Raw genomic sequence first — 25,679 nt, 5'->3', positions numbered from 1 at the left:
AATATAGTGAAATAAACATGCTTAATGCTTAACTCTGTTACTGTATTGCAGTTGTTTTCTGAAAATAAATTGTTATCCTGAAAGAACTCCATGGGATTAATTAAATGAGTCTCCAGCTGTTGATTTAACTATATATAGTTAAATAGCTGATATAACTATATGCTGGTTAAAGAACAGGTGCTAAACCAGTTGCTTTAAGAAGAAATAAAGTGAACTAACTACCTAAGCAATGCTCAGATTGTTAGTAAATCTTTTTTAGTGATACAGAAGAGAACATACTTACTGGCACGTCTGATGACTGCTGTTTTCCAAAAATTCAAGTTCTGAATAGATGAATGATTTAATGCCTATATTTGACCATTAAGCTGCTACTGTGCCGTAAAAGAAGTTTTCTTTGGAAGCCCAGCTGAAGCTTGTTATCTGTGAATGTCCATTCTTTCTTTGTTTCTCGTTCTTGTGGTGTACGGTATTCACCTGTATGCTTTGTTTAAATACTTCATTGTGAACCGTTGATGAAGTATGGTTCTGTAGGTAAGAATGAGTAAAATTATCTGTGTTGTAATTCACTTGACTGCAGTGGGTTTATAGAAATCAACTCCAGTTAATTTAAAGCCTAGCATTATAAATTTGTTGAATCAAACACAATATTGAAAGAAAAAGCGGATATAAAATTGGAAGCTAGTAAATCATTTTAATGCTTAAGTAGCTTGGGGACTCTCTCTCCTTTGCTTTCTGTTCAGAAGAGCTGTATCTGTCATTTACTTCCAGAAGACAACTTGTTTTACAACGCTGATTTAATCAAGAGTTGAGTGGGAAAAGGGGACTTAAATCCTTCCCAAATTTGTAATTGTACAACCTTACAAAAAAATGTCAACGCTGAAGCTTGCTTAAGAGTTCATCTTTATGAAATATTGTACTAATTATGGCTTTTGGTCTAATAAGTTTTCTGCCAAGTGTATTTTGTAGGCATTACTTTAATCTGTCCCAGTGGCTTTAAGGTGTGGTACCTTTTGCAAGTCCCAGGCTTTTTTTGTTTGTTTGTTTTACCTTTATCTTCATGCGATGGAAATTACTGAACACAAGCTTTGTCTTGATTGCTTTGTATCTCCTACGCCAGTAGGGGACACAGCAAACTAGTTTCCATTGAGTTGGTGTCATATGTAGCCTACCTAATTTAGTCTACTACATGACACCAGTGGCTTAGTTTTGTTAGTCATTCTTCAGTTCTGACAAAATATCCGTCACCTTTTGGAGCTCAAAAATGTTATTTATTCTTTTGTCTGTCATAGCTTCTACCACTTCCTGTTCAGCTGCTAAGTGTTACTAAGATATAATAATTTTATATCTTGATTTAAATCACCAGAGATCAAATTGTCTGTTCGCTTCCTAGAGTCTTCCTAGAGTGTGTCAGCAAAACCTATCACATCCTGTGCTTTCATTCAGTAGGAAAGTGATACTAAAATCGTATTGTAGGCTCCCATGTGTGCTTTTGAAACAGCAGCTGTTTTAGTTAATAGAACCTTGTCTACATTTACATCTTGTTTAGGCTCCTGCACTTTAGTGAGCCTACTGTCCTCGCATGGATATCAGAGCTGAAGTCACCCATTGCCTTATGTGGATACCAAAACACCCCAGAGAACTGGGTCCAGCTGCGGAGTAACTTATGAGTGGTTAGTACATACTGAATTGCTGAAGTCTAGTGGATTTGCGTGTAGACATAAACAGGATGGCATGTAGGAAATCTTTGCAATGTTGTAGCCCAGTGACTGAATTTTATGACTGTCTTGAAGATTATGACAACACTGGAGGATGGTTAATGCCTGAGGATAAATATTGATATTTTTGTTTCAAAAGGGCTGTGAGATAACAAGTTCATCCAGTCCAATGAACAGTACTGTAACTGTATGTAAAGCAGCTAATGCTGTCAGAGTGTCTAGATCTTCAGATTCAGTTTCAAGAATGAATTAATGTACAAACCCATCTGCTGGGTGCCTATTTTCAAAACACTTTGATGAGATATGAGGAGCGGCATGGCAAAGCAGTGAAGTTTTCTAGTTCAAAAAGTTGGTGAAGAAAATCATATGACCTGTTAAAAACTAGCAGTTTAGCAAATTAAGTAGTAAAACTCCCCCCCCCTCATTCTTTTATAAGGATAAAAAATAACTGAAAATTTTTTGTCTCCTTTGTTAAAATTTATTTGACCAAATTTTAGCTCTGGCCTGGAATTTCCTGGCTTTGGCAAGCTGGATAATTTTCGAAAGGCCAAGGGAGGAGAGGGGGAAACACTTTTCCTTGCTAGGGGCTGAAAGATTTTCTTAAACACATTCGTTAATCCATTTGTTAACATTGTGATAATTCCTCCTCCTTCCCCAACTCCCCTCCAAAAGATTGTTTCAAAGGTCATAGGACATTGAATGCTGACTTTGTGCCATTGGGTTTTTTTCAGCCTAGCTGAAGAAAGCTTCAGGATCCAGTTTTTAATTAAAGCTGGTGTTAACACGTTAGCCTAGTGGAACAGGAGTGCATTTCTGTCAGTGGATAACTCTTTTGCCTTCCCATTATTACTGAGCCTTTGAAAATCTGAGCAAAAGCAAAAGATAGACCATGCCTTTTGAGACAGCACCTGACTGGTGCAGTCTCACTTAACGCAGAGTAAAAGAGGCTCTGGTTTACATCAGCTGTCTGGGCCTTGATGTGACAAAGGCTTCCTAATGTTTCAAGCTTCAAGCGTGGATGATCTGTGCTTTTTTACAGAGCAGCATGAAACAAGCTTTCTATTGCCCTCTCGTTTTTGTCACAAAAAGTTGGTGAAGAAAATCATATGACCTGTTAAAAACTAGCAGTTTAGCAAATTAAGTAGTAAAACTCCCCCCCCCTCATTCTTTTATAAGGATAAAAAATAACTGAAAATTTTTTGTCTCCTTTGTTAAAATTTATTTGACCAAATTTTAGCTCTGGCCTGGAATTTCCTGGCTTTGGCAAGCTGGATAATTTTCGAAAGGCCAAGGGAGGAGAGGGGGAAACACTTTTCCTTGCTAGGGGCTGAAAGATTTTCTTAAACACATTCGTTAATCCATTTGTTAACATTGTGATAATTCCTCCTCCTTCCCCAACTCCCCTCCAAAAGATTGTTTCAAAGGTCATAGGACATTGAATGCTGACTTTGTGCCATTGGGTTTTTTTCAGCCTAGCTGAAGAAAGCTTCAGGATCCAGTTTTTAATTAAAGCTGGTGTTAACACGTTAGCCTAGTGGAACAGGAGTGCATTTCTGTCAGTGGATAACTCTTTTGCCTTCCCATTATTACTGAGCCTTTGAAAATCTGAGCAAAAGCAAAAGATAGACCATGCCTTTTGAGACAGCACCTGACTGGTGCAGTCTCACTTAACGCAGAGTAAAAGAGGCTCTGGTTTACATCAGCTGTCTGGGCCTTGATGTGACAAAGGCTTCCTAATGTTTCAAGCTTCAAGCGTGGATGATCTGTGCTTTTTTACAGAGCAGCATGAAACAAGCTTTCTATTGCCCTCTCGTTTTTGTCACTGACAGCTTGGCCCGATCCACTTACTTCCTCTTCACTTTGGGGAAATATGGTACCAATTCCTTTTGGATGCTCTTTTCACCCTCTATATCAACAGAGGCAGTTATACAGCACTCAGTGTGAGAAGGACAAAGTTAAAAAGTAGATAGGAACAATATATAAATCACATATGTAGTAGTAGGTTAGTTAAGAGACCAACTGGGCAATTTTTTTAGTAGTTGGTTTGAGGCATTGCTTTTCCCTAAGCAGGTCAGCATTGAAATGTGCTTAGTGTACTTGTGCCTGTCATTGTAACCCGACTTGAGAGAATTTTCATACACTTAACTTCCATTCCTCGTCCAGAAAATAACCCAGCTGTAATGAACTTAGCTGTTCCTAGGTCTGTTCCTATTTAAATTCTTGGGACATGGAAGAGCAGACCAGATCAGAACCAGACTAATTCTGAGGCTTTCCAGCTCACAGTGCCATCTGGAGGGGTTCATTCAAGTTCAGTGCCCTTGGTTATTAGCACTGACAACAGTACTCTAACTCGATACAGACTACTAAAACAATTACCCAATGTGCTGTTCCTCTCACTATCCTGTGTTGTCCTTCATGGTACTTCACTTATAACTGTAAATTATGATGGTCCCATTGGTTTTCTTCACAGTACTGCAAAGGAGCAGCTGTCTCAAGCTGAAAGGCTCTCAAGCTTGGATTTAGGTAGAGACTATAGCATTTCTTCTTTGGAAATTTTCATAGCCTTATTGGCATCCTCTAATACTGGTGAGCCACTTGAGTCTCCATAAGGGGAGACATTCTAAGGTTTTGCTCATGTTGTTTGGGAAAATCTGACTGTGAGCGCAACATAAAAATGGGTAGATTGGAAATACCTCATTCCTGGGTGATTATTTTCTTGTTCATCCAGCCCAATGTTTCCCATTTAGTAAATTCAGCATCTGTTGAATGGAACAAATAAACTAAAGCTCCATTTGCCTCACCAGATAAGCAGATTGAAACTTGTAAAGAACATTAATTCTTTCCTTACAGTTAGGATTTTCAGCTATGCAAATATGTTGAACATATTTGCAGGTTTCTTGCTCAGTTATCTTCTTTCTGTAGGTTTTTATCTCAGGATTTGGAAAGAGTTGTGATACTCTCCTATTTGTGGATTAGCAGAATAGAATAATAGAACAGAATCAATAGACTTCACTAGAAAAATGTCTGTCTTCTGTATTTGATAATTTTCCATTCGTCTTGCTCTCAGTTACCCTTTTCTTAGTATAGTCATCAGGAACCTAGAAGGAGCAGGCAGCACGGTAGATGTGCCTACGCTCCGGGAGTTAGTGCTTTGGCAACACACCCCTCAGTGCTTCGACCTTTTGAGAATATGACAAAAAGTGACAAAGTGCACTTTCTTCTTTAATACAGTTAATGAGTTAGCCTGTTCGACACCTCTTTAGGGGGCAGACTGTCAAGCTTTTATAAAACTTGGTGGCCTAACAACAAATGAGATTTAAACAGCCTAGGCTTTACTGCCTAAATCTCGGTGTTGATGTCTCCCAGACTCTCTTCCTTATCCTTTTTGAGTGCCTCCTACCAGCTATTGTGGAACATAAAAATGTTACTGCATATTGGAATCGTAAAACCAGGTCACAGGTGAGAGAGATTACAGCAGCTATTTTTTTTCAATTATCCAGGGGAAGGTAGAATAGACAGCAGATCTCCAGCTTCTGAATGATGTCAAAATTTCAAATTCAGGTTGGCCTTTTTGGTTTGTCTCTATTGGCTTCTAAGACACCTAAGTCTTGCAAGTCATGTGATGTATCTGTGCTTTATAGATGATCAAAACAAACCCCACACGAGGGCCCTGCTTTTTGTCCTTAGCAGCAATAATTGCTTACCTGTGGTCAAGGGGAGTAGTGATGTATCCTTACTAGAGCAGGTGAATCTTAAATTAATCCTTCACCTTTTAAGACAAATTATCAGTCTGTCTCAGTCTAAATATTTTGGGTTTGCTTTCACTCCTACTAATGATTCAGAAATTATATCTTATTATCATTTAGTGGTGAGGATGAGGAGCATTATAATTGGAAAGGCTGAGCCTTTCTATCACAGGACAGTTTATGATCTTCAGTGAGTTTCATGATGCACCTGAGTGTCATCTTGCACTTGCAGGCAGAGTCTGTCTGATTCTGGGATATCTCCTAGTTATAACTTGTACAATGCAGTTTGCTAGAATGCGTGTTATACATTCAGATGCAGCTTAGAGCAGACTCTTTAACATTCACTCTACACGCAAAATAAATGCCCCTTTCTCAGACAAATTTGTGACTCCTGTGTTGCTGGCAAATCTCAAGTGACACCTGACAAAGAATACTATTTTACTTTTGCCTACCCTCCATGTGCTTAGTTGCAGATACTGCTCCTGTGGAGAATTTCAGTCTGCTGGATTGAAAGTTTAAGATATGATTTCTGCTGTTAAAGGTACTGAATATTATAGGACTTCCAATTTGACTTTGAGCCATCAACCACCTCTCTGAGCTATAGACAAGAAGATTCAGACATCCTTGTCTTCTTACATTGACTGAGTGATCTAAAGGTGAACCTGGTCTAGCACAGAACATTTCTCACTGGGTACCAGACGGTTTGAGAACTTCTGACAAAGAGCAAGTCCCCTTCAGCTGAATGTGTCCTACTGACAGAAGTTTAAGCAGTATCTGGAACATCTTTTGAAATATAGTAGTGGAGAAACGCCAAGACCATAATGTAGATCTCCATTCATGCCTTTACTGTACAGCGTGGAAATGAAAAAGAATAATTACTTGCCCGTAGCAGCTTCTCTGAGGTTCCTTTTCGTTGTCAGTCTCTAAGTTCACAACTCATCCTTCTATGCTGCTTCTTTAAATGTTAGTTAAAGAAAAGAAATGGATTTTGTAACTAAGAGGAACTGTGAGAGATGAACAGACCCTGCTCTTTTTGTAAGAGGTGCCTACGCAGCACTGATTTTTTGATGTAAGCATGTGATGTTAGTAAGTTAGAATTTGAAGTTAATAATGTTTGTGTACAGGTACATGAAATGTAGCTGCACAACTATACTTGTACAGGATATGCTAACTATAAACTTCTTGTCTTAGCAATTAGAAGTTGTTTTTTAAACAATAAGTGCAGCAAATACTGTTTATCTTATCTCATAATAGCCTTCTTCAGAGGCACTGAGCAATTTCAGTTCCTGTTTACTGTAGTACCTCTGAAAATTAGACTATCCAGATCTAATACATTGTCTGAGAATGTTAAGAAATAATGAACAATCGTAAGGCAGCATCCAGTTTTAAATGGAGCTTAATGTGTTTCCGTTTTAAAGTCTTTTATGCATGTGAAATACAAATATAGCTACTGATGCTTTATAAATGTAACTTTTTAAATTTTCGTGGATTTTTTCAGTATTGTGCTGATATATGGACAGTGATTAAATGTTGTGTCTTTTGTTCAGATATTTTATATATATTTTTTAATGCTTAAGAGGAGATTAAGTTTTGCATTCTGTTGGAGCCAAACTTTATTTTAATATACACTTCTACTCTAGAAATAGTTCAGTCAGACCATGTTTGAAATTGATCAATAGAGAGCATATCCCAGAAATCTAGACTGCTGGTACAATTGCTAAGGTTCAAAATGTGCTGAAGACAGCTGAAAAAATAAATAATGCTGCTGTTGTAATTAGAGCAGTACATGAACTATCATAATTGACATGGCTTACACAAGTAATCCCCACCACTCTGCAAGTTAGTTCCCTGCTGTCTCAAGACTATTCAGTTTCTAATAGCAGTTGATTCTCCTCTGCTTTTCTGACCTTCTGCCAGTTGGAGGGTATCAGCCTTAAAAGCTAAGGTAATGGTATGCCACGTGTCTGTAATTTTGCTGCAGTCTGTGATGTGGGATTGGTGCTAGTATGTTGTTTCAGGATTCAGAAGTAGAAAGAAGTTCTAATTAGAACTAGGTAAATAAATATATCCTCTAAATATCTAAGTTCTTCTATTCAATTGTTATTTGACTGTGGGAAATTATTTTGAAAAGTATATTCATTACTTATCAGCATGCTGCTCTGTTGTAGTCTTGTGACTTTCAATAAGTGTTTTTCTGTTTATAGGAGGCAGCACGTCTTGTGCATCCACAGAATTTAGTGCTAACATCCAATCGCTTCCCATTTTTCAAACGAATGGAAAACTGAGCAGCTGTTGTAAATGGCACTTCTGGAAATTTGAAAATAAACATGTAATTCTTCTTGGACAATTTTATTGTAGGTTGTTATGCATTAAAAGGAAAGAAACAGTTTCATTCTTAGAGTTTAGGTTAAAACTTCAATTTATTTATTACAATTAAGAATTTAATTGTACACTGGATGTTTGATAGGAATAATTCAAAAAATAAACATGGACTCCATAATATAATGTCTGTTTCCAAGAGGATTGGGTTTTTTGCCTAGAAGCAGGACTTGAAAAACCTATGAGCGGGAAATTGCAAGTTGTTAGTTATTTTAGATGCAAAAACTGAGAGTAAAGGATAAGGAGCAAAATCAGCTGTTACTCACTACTGGAAAACACAGATGGAATTTTTAACAGGATTCAGTACTCTTTGGAGGATCCAAGGTCTTACCAGCGTGATGGAAAAAGCTGGAGGCAACGTGCTGGCAGATAGGCAGGGAGGGAAAGGAGACTTGCTCTCTGTTGTTTTTCAGATGGCGCAAAACATAGTAAAGTTGCATCATGGCTGACTGTGTTCCTGCTGCCTTCCCAGGGTAAGGTGGTCCTTCTCTGTCGCTCCTTGGAGGCACGTCAATGCAGAGAGCCTCTTCTGAGTGTCCTTCAGCTTCTGGTTTTGGATCCTTTCTCCGCCATGAGTAATTCCTGTGTTTTTACATCTTATACTCTTGCTTGCAACTTTTGTAACTCCACAGAGACTCAACATTGAATTGTTTCAAAACTGTGGATTCAGAACTGACAGAAGCGGTGTTCAGTTGTCCACAGACTTAGTTTTGGCATTATCAAGCTGATATGTCTGGAAAAGAGGGTAAAGGAATGTATAGTTGTATCAGCTTGTGTTTGTTTCACACTTTGTTTGCATTGGAAAAGCTATTTTTCTAGAAACACAAAATCTGGAAGTATATTTCAGTTTTAGTTAAAGTTCTAATTCTACAAAATTTATTTTCCTTAGTTCCCATGACTGCTGGTGGACTTTTTCCTGCTTATCATTGAACTGTAGCTAGACCCTCAACTCTAGTTCCTGAGTCCCATTTTCTGAAGGAATTTGGTATTTGTCTTGATGTGAACATCACAGAGTGTGTTTGTTCAGCAGTAGCTTTTTGTTATGCTGCTTATCTCATTTCTAGTTTTTTAAATTTGATTAAAAATGTGAATTTGAAGCTGTGTTGCATTAGTAGCTGGACAGTTTTTTGTATATGTGAATGTGTGGAGTAAGAAGTGCTATGATTTGTGCTGGCATCCATCACTAATCGTGTAGTTATTTCCAAAATATTAAATGCTCATACAGAAATTGTCAGTTGAGAACTTTTGTAATACAAAAATATAAGAGTTTAGTTTGCATATGAATTTAGCTTTAATATGTGCCCATCTTCAGCAATGTTTAAACAGAAAAAAATAAGGTCTGTTTCTAACTGAGTTTAATCTGTTAATTCTGAAGAAGTGAAAGTCGACGACTTAATTTTGAAAGGAGAGAAATCTGGCATACCCAGGTGCCTTAACTAAAATATGCAAAATACTTGAGGAGAGTCATGGAGTAATTCACTTGTCCTTGAGCTACATGTCTAATTTTGTAGACAAATAAAGACTGTAAAGCTGCTTTAAAAAAGCCAACTTAACTTTCCATTACAGAAGGTTTCACTACATGTCATTCATTATTTAAAACTAAAAAGTAAAAAAGGCAAGATCTCTCAGTAGTTTCACTAGAAATCAGGTTGTCTGCTTTATGTCATTGTGGCATTTGGACAAATTGAAAACTATTTTGTTGAGGTAAATTTACAGTTTTAGGAGAATGCAGTAATGTTGTAAGGAGACAACTGGAACCTTTACCCTTCCGATTTTTGAGAAGCTAAATCTGTGCTGCCTTTTTTTTTTTCCCCTTAAACTTTGAAGTTAGGAGGAGACTATCCTTTCTTTTGCTGCTCAGAACCTGTGGAGTTTATAGACTTTTAATAGATTTTTGGTGAAATAAGGAAACTTGCCTATTTAAAAAAATGGGGAAAAAAAAATCATGAAGTTGAACTAATTAGAGATGTAGGAGGCAGGAGGTAAGCATTAAATATGTAGGTGAGCATATTTGGCTCAGCAAATCTTCAGGTCCTCCTCCTGTAAACAGAGCAGGAGCTATAAGCCAAGCTGTCAGTCGTCCTAAGAGTGGAGAGGAGGCTGAAGAAGCCCACGAAGAAATACAAATAAAGGGACAAAAGCATAAACTAGCCAGAAGTCAGAACTGATTTGTCAATGATGCGTTTATTTAGACTGGGGCTTCTCAGCTATCTTGGGGCCAGATGAGAGCAAGAGAGCACTTCAAGTGACGGCTGGCACTCTAACCGAGCAGTGGCTGGGCAAGGGGATCCCCGTGTCCTGCCTGGTTTGGGTGTTGCTGAAGAGGTTGGATGGACGCCTGGCTTTCTCGAGTGGTGAATATCATGAGCCAACATGCTACCTTTTCTATAGCTTTTTCTTAAAATTGCAGCAGATTTATAAAACATACGTGATATTTTGGTATTAGCTGATGAAAAAAGTATTTAAAGCTTTAGGGTCCTTATTTGCATGTTTTGTATTTATGTTGGAGCTACATTTATAAAACATATTGTAGCACTTAATTAATGTTGGACTCTTCAATTGGAAAAGAATGATTTTTGTTTCCAGATTTTATTGGTAGGATCTATTTAATTTTGAATTGGTAAAACCTGCCGTGCTTGTTTTTCTTATTTGAGCAGAAATTCTGTTTTTGTTAAGAAAAAAAATATTTTAACTGGATTTTCTTGTGTAAACCACTATAAAGTGATTAAAAGTGATAAGCTCTTCAAAAGGCAGTGTCTTACAGTATTTGAATAGCTTACATACTAATTGGTTTTTCAACTGTGTGCCTGGCTCACCTGTGACTTTTTGTTCATCAGCATGTTTTGCTACAAGGTACTGTATCTGGTAATTTGCTCACTGTTTGTTATTAGACTATTCCCTCACTTTGTGTTTTGCTACTTCTTTATAATGTTTTCAGTAACTTGATCAGCTTTCTGTGTTGTAACAAACTTTTTAGAAAACTTTATATGATACTGGGTGGAAGAATGGCTTGCTTTTATGTTTCTGGTATAAAAATTGAAAGTAATTTCTGTAAATTAATTTTGAGATATTTGTTACTATAAAATTGAAAAATAATATCAGAGGTTATCTCATTGCATTTATCCTTTATAATGACATTTGTACCTTTACCTTTGAATGTTTTGATTTCTAGGTATCGATATGTGGAACAGTAACTTGCTAGTATGAAGCCGAAAATGAATTAAAATATTTTTTTTAAAGCAAACTGTGTAAACAGAAGAATAATCTGAATGTGTCTCAGATATGCAGCATTAAATTCTAACTTGTTTTCAGTAGTGATTAGTTTGAAGCTTATGTAGAACAGCTGGTAAGCCTTTATAGAGGATGTCATTAGTAATAAAGAGGAAAACTTTCACCTTTAACAAGATTTTGTCTTCTATACAGCTTGCCCAGTTTAGGCAGCGGAAGGCACAAACTGATGGACAGAATGGATCAAAGAAGCAGAAAAAGAAGAAGAAAACAGCAAACATCAAAGATGAAGAATCAATACAAGATGGGATTGATACTGATCGATCTCGGGGTGATGAAACATCCACGTGCAGCAGCTGGAGAGGAGCAGCTCCTACTGCTGACTTTGCTATTATCAGGACTTTGCATAGTGGAGAAATTATCAAACACAACCAGACTTACACCATCGAGGTAAGTTCGTCTCAGGCAACCAGTTACTTTGAGGGGGAGCCAAAACAGTCCATTAATTTTGAGAGTGGGAATAAAGGAATTACATGAGATTTTTTATATTATTTTCTTGCCTCCTCTGTCTGTCCTTAATGTGCTCAGAGAAGGCTCTACCTGCCTGCTGGCATCATGTTTTCTGTGGTAATCGGTGTGCTGCCTAAACAGGCAAAAATTGGTTTTGTTTTATTGCTTCATTTTATGCATTTGGTTTTATTAAAAGTTTACAAGTTGCATTGGATTTTGATCATTGTAGCTATGCAAAAACGCAAAACTGAACATCTTTCTTGTATCCATAATGTAATTTGAGCCTTTCTGGTTAATGTGAGGAGGAATGAATTTAGAAAACACTACTTAGAGATGAATGACTTAAGACACTGATAAACAGATACTCTACTTTTACTACTTAATGAAACATAATCCTGATTGCTGGTGGCTGAAAGTACATGCTCCAGGAAGGTTGTAAGATGTCCTGCGTGATATACACTGGCAGTCCAGTTCAGTTCTGAGTGGACATGAAGTCATGTAATGTAATATGTTGTTCCAGATATGAGGGACGAGAGATGTTGATGTTATTTACGGAAGAGCTTATTCCATTTGTGTAAGCAGTGTCTCCAAAAGGACGAGTGGCATTCTGAAGCATCAGCTCAACAGATTCCCAGCTCTGTGCACGTGAATGCAGTTTTTCTGAGAGATGTAGTACAGATGAATGCTCTGCGTTTTGACTTGTCAGTCCTGTGCTAGGATAGACCGTTTGTAACTATTTTGGCTCCATTATCTCATTTCCAGCAGCTGAGAAGTAATAGAGAAATGAAACTTTTCGAAAATCTCTTGCATTTGTGTTTAAAAAAAAACCAAACAAACCAAAACAAAACTAAAAAAGAGGTTACCCTGCAGGAGAGGCAGACAGACTAAATCATATGTGCAAGTAAAAACTTGTTAAGTAATTGATCCATTTATTTTACAATTTTAAGCCCACAGTATATCAATACACTAGATATTTTGAACTCTATAGATACATGACTTTAAAGTGTAGCTTGTCATACTTAGAAAGCTTATGTTAGGGCTTCAAAGCTACTTGTAGTAACTCAATAAAACTGTTCAACTCATGGCTTTTCTTGGAGGAGGTAATATTTTTTTAAAGAGTATTTAATACCAGAATTACTGTTTTCATAGGTGATAATGAGACTTTTTTGCCTTTTAGGCCTTTCTCTTTTTAGGAAAAGAGAAAGACGTACTTTATGAAATGCAGCAGGTTATCTACAGCTAAGGAGAGAGGACTGCCGGAGTGCTGTTTAGAGGGAATCACTTAAACTGTTGTTTTAGCAATATTATAGTCTACATAAATATGATAACTATTTGAAGAAACTTTCTTAACCAAATATATTTTGAAGTACATCATGATTGCACGTTACAGATGGACTCTGCTGGTGTATTTGTCTCAGTCAGGAGAAATATCTCTACTACAATCAGAGAAACAGGGTAAAGTACAGAATCATAGAATAATTTAGGTTGGAAGGGACATTCGAGGTCATCTAGTCCAATCCTGTGCTCAAAGCAGGTCTAATTAGATCAGGTTGGTCCCAGTAGCCTATGTTGGCCTCTGAATGCTAACAGTACAAGGCATAGAGGATTTTAAAAATGAAGAAATATCCACACTGCAGTTGGTAAAGATTGCACACATAGATATATTCTTAAGATTGGGTATGATTTACTGAGGTCTGTTTCATTCCCAAAGCAACTTCTCTATTTATTTATTTAAAAATAAGATATGCACAGGGGCGGGGGGCGGGGGGGGAGGTTGGTTTGTTGGTTTTGTTGTTGTTTTGGGGTTTTTTTAAGGTAGCTTTAAAAGAATAAGCATGGTGATCGGTGTTTATTTGTAATTTAACTCTGCTGAATTACACATGTCTTAGGGATTTCTAAAACAGTATTCACTTCCACCAAAAAAAAAGCTGCTCCCAGTTGGGAGAGCATTTTTCTTTGTTATATGCTGTCGGTGGCCTGCTTATTCATGTTAAAACAGTAATTGATATTTTGGAATTGGAAGATGATTGCTAAAGTCTCTATCTGTGCAGTATTAATAGAAGAGGAAAAATTCTGAAATAGTTTCAAGGAATCTCATAACTTACTGGTTTTAGTCTTGTAAGTGCAATGATTTGGACAGAGAGCCTGTATTATAGTAATTGGATTAGGGCTTGCTTAGTTGAAATGGCAGCCAATGTAATAGGCAGTTTCAGGCTAATCACTGCAATGGAGAATTACAGACAGCTTCTTTGAGCTGTTTGCTTTTTCACCCAGCATTAAATCTTTATAGGCTGCTGTGTCAGGAGAGTAAGGCAAGATTACTGGAGGCATTATGCCAGATTATTTTCTAGCTAAATTTTGATTCCACTTAATTATTTCGTCTTTTACTGGAATTCATATTTAGAATTGTTCTTTCTGTGCCACAAAATAGACTCAGAGTATCTGGCTATACTGCCTATCTATCTAAAAATCCCATTGGGCTCTTTTGTGGTAGTTTTGTGGATAGAAGCTTATGTCCCTGCAGTTTTGGTAGTATGATTTTTTTAGTCCCCAGTGGAATTACCATGCCCACATACAAATAACAAAGAGTTCTCTTACTCAATATGAATAACAGAAAGTGAAATGGAGATAATCCTCTAGGAGCTTATTTCCCATCTGAAGTTAGTGGAGTTCCTTTTCAGAGAGGGCAAAAGTCCATTTAGAGAATTCAAAGTCATTTTTTGCAGTCATCCCTTTCCCATTTTTTTTTTTTTTTCTCTGTCTTCCTAAGGGTGGGTTTCTGCATCCCCTTGTAATCCCCCAAGTTACAGAAACTAATTGGAAGAACTTTGGAAGAACTATCATTGCTTTGTACTGTACTTATCCATTCCATTTAACTTCTGTTTGAACTTATTTGTAATTTGTATAAGGTTTTCCATTCTCTGTCAGAGGAACAATTTATTTAAAAGATTTTTTAGAGAAATGCTAGTCGGTATTTCTTGGTTAAAGTCTCTGGGACTTAACTTGTTTCATGTTAAATGCTTTTTGTCTTGGCCTCACAAAGAGAATAATATGTTGAGTTTCTAGTTGCCTTTGGTTTTTTTCTTTATTCTGTTGCACTCTGCTATCTTTTGGTCTTGACATCCATAGTGTTCTTTTCCATACAGAAGTAAAAATAATCTAGAAGAGACAGCCCAGAAAATAAATTGGATCAATAAAACTCTTGGGTTTAGGATTGCTTCTTTTTTGTGGCTTCCTGCAATCAAAAATGGAAGAAAGCAAAAGCCTCTTCCAGGGTAAATAATTGCTGAGATCACCTTCTCTGAGAAGTCTTGAGACAATACATTGGAGACTTCTTTGCAAGAATGTACGAATGCCAGGAAAGCAAAAGAAATTAACATGTGGCACAGTAAAATTGTCCTTGAGTCACCTGGGTAGTAAAAGCTATTATACAAAGCTGCTTAGAAAAGAAAAGTTCAAAGTTCTGTGATGAAGAATACCTGCTAATTGTCTAAGGTTGGATTAGTAACTCGTCTTTTGTTTTTCACAGGACAAATCTGTTTGGTAATAGCTTTAGACTAGCTTAACTATTTACTCAAGTAGGTGATAAAGTTTATAGCTCTATGTATATTGTTTTATTTCTATAATTTACTCCAGTTGTTAGTGTCCAAGACTTGGACAAGGAACAGAAACAGAGCACGAAGGGGACAATTGGTAGGATTCTTAAGAACTAAGGAAGCAAAGTTACAGAAATATGGAAACATAAGCAGTATGGAGAAACAGAGGATGCCTCAGTGAGAAAAGGCGTAGGTGGTGAATGTGGGTAAGGCATTCCTATGATAGAAGCAGGAAAGTAAAGAGCTACCAAAGGCTTTGACTGGAGAAGAGATATTCTGGGATGTACAATAAAATGGAGGATTTGGAAAAAAAGGATGAATAAATAAAATGTAGAAAAAATTAGCCCAGTCACTTCAGATAATCTAGCATCCCTTGTAAAATGTTTTGAAATTGGAGAATGAAGACAAACAAATGTTTGGAAATGGTCTGTTCAATATAAAGTCAGTGCCACAAGAGAAGATAATAGATTCTTAGCAGCATATGGTTCTGAGTGAAGCCAGCCATCTTCCCCTCCACTGGCTGGCCAAAAGATTGCTGGGATATCTTGCTGATTTTCTGTGATGCATGAGACAACCTCTGGTATGATGCCTTCCCTGCTCTCTGTAAATACTGATATACAATAGATATACTGGCATGGAAATTACCTGTGTTGAGGAATGGTCTTTGCAGATTTACAGAGTATTTCATTTTAGATTAAACCTTGATAGGGCCATGTTACCAGAAAACAGAAACCTAAGTAAGTGCTTAGGTTATCTCTCTGTTGACAATGTTTTCTGATACAGGAAATTTATACACTGAGAAGTAGAGTACCTCGCTGCAGATTACATTCAGATTTGGCAATGATTTATCTCCACTAAGATGTACTCTATTTAAATCTGATTGTAATCAATGGGTTTGGGTTATAAATTACCAGGGAATACATTCCTTTGAATGGAATGGTTTTCAGATTAGGAACTAAGAAAGGCATGATAAGGCAATATGTAAGAATAGCGCTTCATTCAGAATGTTCTACAAATATTAAAGACCTGTACAGCTCAGGATGACCTAAAGAGAGGGTTTCCATGACTGGGATTTTTGGTTCACATTCTCTTTGCCTCCTTTCCTACTTGTGGTCCTCTTAATTAGTCATGCTCAGGTTGTGGTCATCTGGATCACTAGTGACCCATGTGAAACTCACCAAGCTAAAATATTTTCACTTCTACTACTGGCTAATTCATGTTCCAGAAAGAATCCAGAATTTTGTAGTTACATTTTTGTGACAGTTTACACTGAGGTCATAAAAAGGTCAATGATTTACTTTAGGTAGAATTCTGTTCCATGATTCTTTCCCTTTAATACTCTCATCCATTGCAATTGGAGTAGTTCAGTACTGGATGTCCATTCTTGCAAAATGGTTTTATTGTCACCTATGAAAGTTTTCTAAAGAAACATAAAAATAACTTTTCAGTTCTTCTGGCCAATTTCGTATATGAGTTCTTTTGTGAATCCTGCGGTAAAGTTGGGTGTCCAGTGCCAAAGAACATGACTTCTGCACAATGCTTAACAGCATACAGAAACAAGCTACTCTGGAAGGGACCTCCTGTGTTCCTTAGGCTGATTACTCCCTTTTGTATATCATCTTGCAGTATTTCCTCTGCAGAATGTATACGGATAAATGTGTTTTTAATTTTCTGAATACTTAAGTGTTATCATTAAAGGTACTACTTGCAGAGCTGATGGAGTTAGATGCCTATGAAGAATCTTCAAGATGACTGTTCACTGTATTTTAACTATCAACCACAGTGTCAGTGAAGAAAATACTAACTAAAGAATTAAAACATCTTGCCAGAAGAGAATAGCTGTTTGTAACAAGAAAATGTTGTGGGGCATAGGTGGTAGAATACATGCAAACTAACAGCCTGAGGTCAGAGCGTAACAGAAACCTATTTCAAATAGCATTGAGAGAACTGATAAATAGTTTTGTTGGTATTATCCTGTCAAAAGATACAGCGTTGTTAACAGTGTGTGCATATATGAAGTATTTCCTCTTAAACTGCACCCCTGTGGTTGAGGCAGTTGAGCTGTGTAAAACCTAATTACTTCTGATGACCAAAGAATAATTGAAGCATGCAGAATGGATGGCTTAATAATGGAAGGAACTGGATTTTGAAACAATGTTCGTCAGGTCTTAGGAGCAAACCATAGCTGCTTGGAGGGCAAGATGAGTGCCCGTAAAATGTTGCCTACTTGTAATGTTATTGATTCTGACAGCAAAAGAATAGTATTAAGTCTTATAGTGTTGGAGGCTAATGTGTGAGCTCATAGGATTTAAGTCTTTTTCACTGATTTTTAGCAGGGTTTGGATGAATCCTTTAGCACAGAAGACAGATCCATTTAACTTGCATTCGTTTGGCCATCTTTCTGCACATACCTTCAATAAATTCCTCGGCAAAAATACCTGGTCTTAACAACCAAAAAACTATCCAGATGCAGGATCGAAGGAGGTATTTTAGAAAGATTATTTATGCTGCTAACAGATATTGCACAGCTAAACAGAGTATGGTTTTAATATTTATTTTTTTATTTAGGTCTTTTTTTACTTTAGATTGGTATTCAGAAAGGACCAGCAATATATTGATTTTAAAAAAGCCTTGTGTCTGGCCAAATTACCATAAAAAATTAGAGAATTATTTTCGGTAATCACCTTCCTTTGAGAATTCATATTTTCTCACTCTAGCCTAAACTTCAGTCTACAAGTTCTTTGCCTTTTACTATGATTATCTACTGGGTTTGAGCTTATCTCAGGATCTTAACATTCATTTATCGTCTTTCTTGTGTAATTCAAAAGCATTACAAGGAAAAACTATATAAGAAATCAGACTACTTGTCCTTGTTTTTTGCATGTTGGAGAAGTGCCTGTATTTCATGCACTGTATAAAGAACTTCAAGAGTTGTTAGATCTAATTAAATATGTAAATTTATAGGAATAGTTCTGAGCTTCTATAGGAATACTTCTAATTTTTCTTTGTGCAGTCTTATTGGAACAAACCATGAAAGACTGTCGGATGGTATGACTGTACATTTCTTATCTCTATTGTGAAAATAAATAACAATGTAGTTTTCCTTGATTTTATTCCTTCCAGAGGACTTTTTCCTAGATGAAGGACATAGACTACAAAAAAGATGTAAAATGTGTGTTTGTGTGTATATGCATATATATACACAAATATACACATAAGTATATATAACATGAATAAAAATATATATATTAAAAAAATTAATATTGTTAAGTACTAAATGTGTATTCCACAGCAGGAACACTTTTGTCACCTTATAGTTTTAAAACGTAATTTTGTTTCGGTTTGTGGCTTATTTTTAAGGTAGACCTTTTTAATTTTTAGAATTGTATGCACTGTGTGAATTTTAGCTTCCACATTCATATTCTAAGGTAGTTTTGTACACTGTGTACATAAAATAATACCTTTTTTTTTAGGTCAGTTACATTGTGGAGCTACATATTGGATTAAAAATATGTAGAATCGATTATGCTGAGATTGTAGAAACTGCAGAGGTCCAGTGCGTCTGACTGGCAGATTTCTTTTTAAAAAAAAAATACAAAAGCAAACACAGTTGACAGTTCCAAATTTTACTTATGCCTACTGATGAAAAACTGACTGTGTTCATTTGAAAATAAGTCTGTCAGAACTCAATGTAAAATGGAGACTGATTTAATGTGAATTTTGAAAAAGCCCTATTATGTACACTTCATCTTCGGTAAAGTAGTTTTAGCTCAAAATTATGCTTTTAGAGTTTGAAAGGGTACTTATTGCCCAATAGTGCACCTTATATAGATAATTTGCATATTTTGCATACTTTCTTACTAACATCATGATTCTCAAACCTGATACGGTATATATAGCTCATCAAGATACTCTGTATTTAAATCAAGCGTCTTCCATGGCATGTTCATGCTCAGTTTGTTAAGACTTTGTTCCTTTAATTGCCCTAATTCATTAGATCACACTGTTTGAGTCTTTATCCTTGTTCTTCCTGATCACTTTTACCTTTCCTTGGTTTCCATGGAAGCTGAAGGAGCATATGAGAATTTGTTTTAAAATTCTAGTCAACATCAAAAGTCTTGCCTGTATGAAAATGACATTCTATATATGATTATGTTCTTAAGCCAGCAAAGTTCCTAGTTAGATAAAATTGATCTATCAGAGAAAAGTCCTTTTCTTGGTACTCCTTGTTAAGTAAAAAACCCCAAACCACAAAACAACAAACAAACAAAAAAAAACCCAACAAAAAATTATTAGTTACATTTCCAAAATATTATCTTGTACCCATAGGCTGTATTTTCATTAGAAGACTTTGTTGTGTAATTATAATGCTTCAGTGATCATAGTTGAACAGCAACATAACTTTTTCTTTTTTAAAGCTGGAATTTTAAGGAAGTGAAAGTGGCTTTCGCTATATATATTCTAATCAAAGTCATGTATACCTGAATATTTTTCGAATACTGTCTACATTCTCAGAAACAGATGGAAAATGTCTTGTTTAATATTTTTTGAGTGCCATCATTGTAAATATTTTAATATTTTATTTTAGCCGGAAAGTGAAATTTCTACCACAGTAGAAGATTACAGTTCTGAGGTAAGACTGAAGTAATGCTTTTCCTAACTTTTCTTTCAACTTTTTCTTTTACATGCTGTGCATTGTTTTTCAAAAAGAGAAGGAAAGAGCGAGCAGATGTGATATTATAGACAAAGCCGTTGCATATCGTTACTGGTATGATGAATGTAGCATTAAAGCAAGCATTGTGTCAACTCCATAATGGGATGGCTACGATAATCAATAACGCAGTAGGTGTATGAACTGTTCTAACAATGTCATCATTACGGTTGTATTAATGCTTCGTACTGCCAGTGGAGTGGTGGCTGTGCATAATTTCTACTAATTTTCTGTGGGAAACTATTTAAGAAGTTGATTATGTTTTAATGAGTTCCAAAGCAGCCGTTGCTCAGCGACTGGCTAGGCGTCAGTCCACGGGCAGAAGGTGGTGAGTGATCGCCTTTGCATTGCTTGTTGTTTGGGAGTTTTGTTTTGTTTTCTTTCACTTATTAAGCTGTCTTTATCTCAACCCATGAATTTTTCTTGCTTTTGCCCTTCCGATTCTCTCCTCTATGCCGCTGGTGGGGGAGGGAGTGAGTGACTGGAGGGGGGGCTTAGCTGCTGGCCGGGGTCAGCCCAGCACTCATTGGCAGGTACTACTCATCTCTGTCACGTCGCAGGGTAGTAGCATATCTGGAACTTTGGTCTTGCTGAATAAAACAGTTCATTATGTTTGTAAGGAGTAAACTATCTCACACATAAACGTGCATCAAGAACATGCTCGCAAGAAATAGCCATGGAATATATGAGTGCAGTAAATATTGTTTCTAGTTAAAAAAAAATTTTTTTCATCTCTCAGTCGCTTTCTGTAGTGACAATCTGGGTTTTGTTTTGCAGATCTCTGTGCTAAATGCTTCTGCAAAACACACCCCAGAATCTTAAGCTTGGCAACAAGTGAGAGGGGATGAAGTAATCAAATGAGTGTCTGTTGCTGAAGTAAATTTGGTGTAGAATACTTTGTTCCTCTCTTGATTTAGCCTTTAGAGAAGGTGACCACACCTTAGAATAACTATTTGTTCCATACTAATATTATATCTGCGTATTGTGAAGCCTGAGGGAATATACACACCAGACAATGTGTCCCTGACCTGTCGCACTGCATGGTGCAAAATGATTACCGCAGTGGGCAGTCTAGACATGCCTTGAAAACTGGAATGACTTTTCTTTCCCAACTTTAATGCTCAGTCTTCACTTGCTCCTTCTCCCAGCCTATTCTCTTGACCAACTCAGTGTCTGTTTTCTATCCCCTAGAATTTGTAAATTCTTCCCTTCTCTGCAATAGCTCCTGTCAATCTTTTCACCTTCCCTTGCCCATCCCCTTTTTCCCTTTGCTTGGTTTTTTAGCTCAGTCTTAGGCTTTTCAGCCTGTTTCTATTCTTCCTTTTCCTTCCTCAGTCATTCCAAAGCCAGGTTTCTTTCTCAGCCTTTCCAATTTTATCCGAGCATTGCTTTTCCTTCATTCTTCTTTTAATATTTTTTTCTCCCTCTCCCTTGAAAACCTCTTCTCCTTTATTCCCTCCTCTTATGTTGTGGTCCTCCTAATGTTCAGCTCAACTTGTCCTGGATGAAAGCAGTAGTTTTTCTATCCGACCCGTCTCATCACATCCCAGTTACAGTTTCCTCCATAGATTTGGTCTCAGCCTTTTTAATGGAATTCTGTCCCTTTCTTTCCCAGTTTGACTCTTTCGCTCCCACTTTTTCTTCCTGTCCTTGTTCATAAGCACCCTCACTTTTTTTCTGGTGTGTTGGGAGGAGGCACTTGGGACTATAGGGGAAAAGTTCCCTCACATTCATTATTGGCTACTTTCAAATACAGAATACTGAACCATATGGACGCTTGGTCTGGTCAGTTGTGATCGTTCTTATGGCATGTGTTTTGTGATGCAAATTTAAAAAAGATATCTGAGACCAGCACTTTTGGAATCGAAGATCTAGTCCAGCTGCTGGGGAGTGCTGTCAACGGGAGAAAGAAAAAAGATTTTTATGGAGGGATAGGTGCAAGGGGTTGAATTCTACCTGGGGGAAAAAAAAATCAGTTTAAAATTTAAAGTATTTTTCATAGATGAAATGTGGTTTATTTCATCCCAGGAATTAAAGCAGCAAAGAACAAAAAGAATCTGTGTTTGCTTTATGTATGGTAAGGTGATAGGGCAGTATGTGCACCCAGTTTGCCATCAAGAGTGTAGCAAATACAGTTTTGAACAACTGCTGTGACCTTACTGCACCTTTTTACAATATACATCACCAGGGTATGTGATTACTATTAAATGGAGTATGCAGTATGTGAAGAATGAACCCTTGAAAACAGTTGACAATGGCATTGATGTTCATGTATTTTTACAAATGAGAGGTATTACATATATAATGAAATACGACTAAGAAATTTTGATCGCTTCTGAGGTTGTAGGAAGCAGTGTTGGAGACTGATTGCAGAAACTCCAGAAAACACATCTTTGCACAAGGAGACACAGTACAGAAGAGATATAGCGTAATGCCTCACGATAATTGTGGATATGTGCTGATTTTTAGTGTTTTGTTGTTAGCATCAGTTGAATTCAAAGCTCTTGTAAAATTAATTTTCACATCTGAACACTTTATCCTTCTGCATACAGAGTATAGTAGGGAGCAATTTTTCGGATACTAAAGACAATAGAATTACAGCCAAACTGCCTTCTGAATGCACCTTTTAAAAAATTGCAGATTTCCTCAAAAACGCAATGACAGATGGATTTGTAGGCACTTCTTATTCTCATTTCTGCAAAACTACTTTTTACCTCTGTGAGAGTTATTTTCTAAGACATAAGTAGGCAACACAGAACTTGTGAATAGTAACATGGTACGTGATCTGGTGAAGAGCAAACTCCAGTGGTGAGAGGTGCTTTCTTAGCTTTTTAAATTCCAGTTCATTATGATTGGTTGGTGTCTGCAATGAGGAGACAACACGTTTAGGAATGCCTATATTTTAATAACTAAATTTTCAGTATGTTTCTTGTCAGTTGTAATGTTACTTTTATTATTAAAAGCTCTACTTACATTCATGGCTATCCTGTAAATAAAGCAATCTGAGGTCTTTTCAGTTGAAGAAGATACGTTACATTTTGTCTGTAAAAGTGTAATTATGAAGTTCCATGAAATCTTGAGCTTACCTTTTTTCAGATACATGACCTCCTCTTCGGAATGCTAAGAAACCATACATTTGTAGAAACTTAGGCCTGTTGATCCATCTTCTCCCTCATTGTTTAGAACATCTGTAGTCTTTCTAGTGTTTTGGGGTTTTTTTTTTGTCAGGAATTATGTTGAAAGAGAGGCTGTCATGCTTCAAAGTGAAAGAGGTCATACATCATTTGTTTTGTTGTAGTTGGTAAAATGTCAGATGTTTTTAATTTTTCAGCCCATTCTCTTGAGAAATTGCATAAAGTTCAGTGATAAGTATTTCCCTCTTTAGGGGACTTACCAGACACACAATTATAAGCCAATACAGTTGTCTAAGCAAAGTTGAAGGAACCAGTGAATATTTATAAAAGAATTCTTGTCTTGAAGGAATTTTATTGTAAATACAGCCTACAGAACAGTTTTGTTCTGCTGCCTCTCTAAATACCAACACTATCAAAGGCAGTAGCCAAACTGAAGACTGATAAATCCTTAATATGAACACCTTGCCTTTTCTAACAAATTATTCAGAGAGCTACCTGCATAGTCTTAAATGAAATTATAATGATGATTAGCTATTTAAGTTTGTGGTCTCAACTCAAAACTAAGGGAAGTTAGGCTTTTTCCAACAGTTAAAATTTTTCCATTTTTTATAACTGTGTAAGGTAAAGTTGCCACCGTATATTTTCCATATGCCTCAGTTTTATGGTATAACTGAAAGACTGTTCCACCTGGGTTTTTTTTTCTCTCATTGATTCTCTTCCTAATTTGCAAAGTGTACCTCTGAAAAGATGGTTAATATGAAGTCTACAAAGTTGTTTGGTTTTGTTTGGGTTTTTGTTTGTTTTTGTTTGTGTGGGTTTTGTTTGTTTGTTTGGGTTTTTTTTTTTGTAAATGTTAATGAAATTATATAGCTCAACCTTAACCACTACATAAAGAAATCTTCTGTTGCATGCTTTTAAGATATAGAAAAATATATCAAGCTGTGATATTTTAAAAAGCGATTGATTGTTATCCTTCAGAAGTTATTAACCTTAGTTGTATTATATGATTTTAATTATTTTCATCATCAATTGAAAATAGTTTGCGTTTATGGAGTAAAAAAAAAACCCCACAACTGAAATCAGTTTTCCCAAGTTGCCCTAATTGCTAATTTTAGGTAAGTTTCATATAGTCGATTTGACATAACTAGAAAATGAAGGAGAAGCTAAGAACATTGACAAGCAATGTTGGAGGTCTAAGTATTAATTTTTGGAAGGAATCAGATGTCCAAAATGTGAAAGAAAAGGGGGGAAAAATGAAGACCTGAGGTAAAACTGTTAATCTATTCCAGATACTTCTGTATATTTCTACTTCCAAATCAAACCACTTTTTAAATCATAAGTCTGCCTGCCAGTCTGTAATAGGTAATATTATTTTCAGGCATTAAGGTATTTTCTACGTTTTTCAGTGATTGAACAGTATGTATTGATTTCTGCTGGGCATGAATTTGCTATTTAAAAAGGGAAATCTCTGTAGTACTGACATTAATGTTATAAGTAGTTACACATTATGTATAATTACTGCTATTTCTGAGGTACAATTTCAGGTCTTCCAAGGTCTAAGGAACATTAAAAGGGGTAGAGTGATTTCATAAATTTAATCCTGACCTCTGGTGGCAATTGTCATGAATCACTGCCTTAATACAGTGCTGGAAGTTGGTTTTCCTTGTGTTTCTCTGGAAGATGATTCCTTTCATTTGTCTTAAGCATATGTATTTACTGATGCAATATAAATTATACCTTTGTTTTTAGACAATAGATTACAAATTATATTTTACTTTATATTAGTAAATGCTGTTTCTGTGAATCATTTTGAAAATACAAGAAAGAAAGAAAAATCAGACAGAACGTCCTTTGAGAGACTTCCATAACCTTCACTTTTTTCATGTATTTTGTTCACCAAGACAGTTCCTCCTGGGTAGCTAATGTGTTCTAAAGTCTAGTGTTTTCCTGCTTTGTGGTTATTTGTTTATACAATTACATCTAGAGGTTCCATTATCTTAAAATGTTATGCGGTTTGATTGTTTCTTTAAATGTTTAATTGTTCGCTGGGGTATGTAACTAAGCACATCGTAAGGCATTAAGGCATAAGGACATTTCAGCATTAAAGGTGAACTGCAAAGCTTTAAAAGAAGAAATTATAAGAGTCTTCATCAATAGTATTTATGGGCTTGCAGAAGATCTCTGCATGGGTAAGCCACTGGGACCATGACCACAGAAGTCCAGTAGACCTTGTGTAGACATCTGTTAACACCGAAGTCGGTGTCTGGAGTACAGTCTTCATATATTGCAGATGAGTGAAAAATTAATTTTAAATTAAGATATTTTGAAGCTAATAACTCAACCCCAACTGTCTGTCTGCTCTGCTGCAGCAGAACCTCTGTCGTGCCAGAGGCTGCCGGGCTGCCCACGAGGCTTCCGTCAGCACAGCGCCCTGGCTGCGCGCTCCATAGGTGACAGTGCAGTCTGGGGTCTTGTCATGTTTCAGCTTGCACTTTATCAGAAAGCATGAGGCGTTTGTAAGGAGGGAGGTATCAGACAAGGACCAGCATGGACTACTGTGTTGCTGAGGTTCACTCCTGTGGCATCTAAGAGCTAAGCTCCTGTGAAATGAGGCGGGATTTCCAACGTTCCAGGCGGTTGTTTTGAATGGTATGGCAAAA

The 25,679-nt window shown here is 36.6% G+C and overlaps 1 protein-coding gene across 1 annotated transcript in view; it reads left to right on the top strand.

Annotated features, from left to right (window-relative positions):
• The first annotated feature begins 19,769 nt into the window (after positions 1–19,769).
• LOC104287483 (A-kinase anchor protein 9-like) overlaps positions 19,770–25,679 on the top strand; it is a 62,256-nt gene continuing 56,346 nt past the window's right edge. The window contains exon 1 of the mRNA XM_009886199.1: positions 19,770–19,807. The gene's annotated coding sequence lies outside the window, so the exon portion shown is untranslated. The remainder of the gene's footprint in view (positions 19,808–25,679) is intronic.

Source organism: Charadrius vociferus, unplaced genomic scaffold, assembly GCF_000708025.1.
Source record: "Charadrius vociferus isolate BGI_N301 unplaced genomic scaffold, ASM70802v2 scaffold855, whole genome shotgun sequence".
In the NCBI taxonomy this organism is placed as follows: Eukaryota; Metazoa; Chordata; class Aves; order Charadriiformes; family Charadriidae; genus Charadrius; species Charadrius vociferus.
The sequence above is the reverse complement of the archived record's forward strand: the minus strand, read 5'-3'. Positions and strand labels throughout refer to the sequence as shown.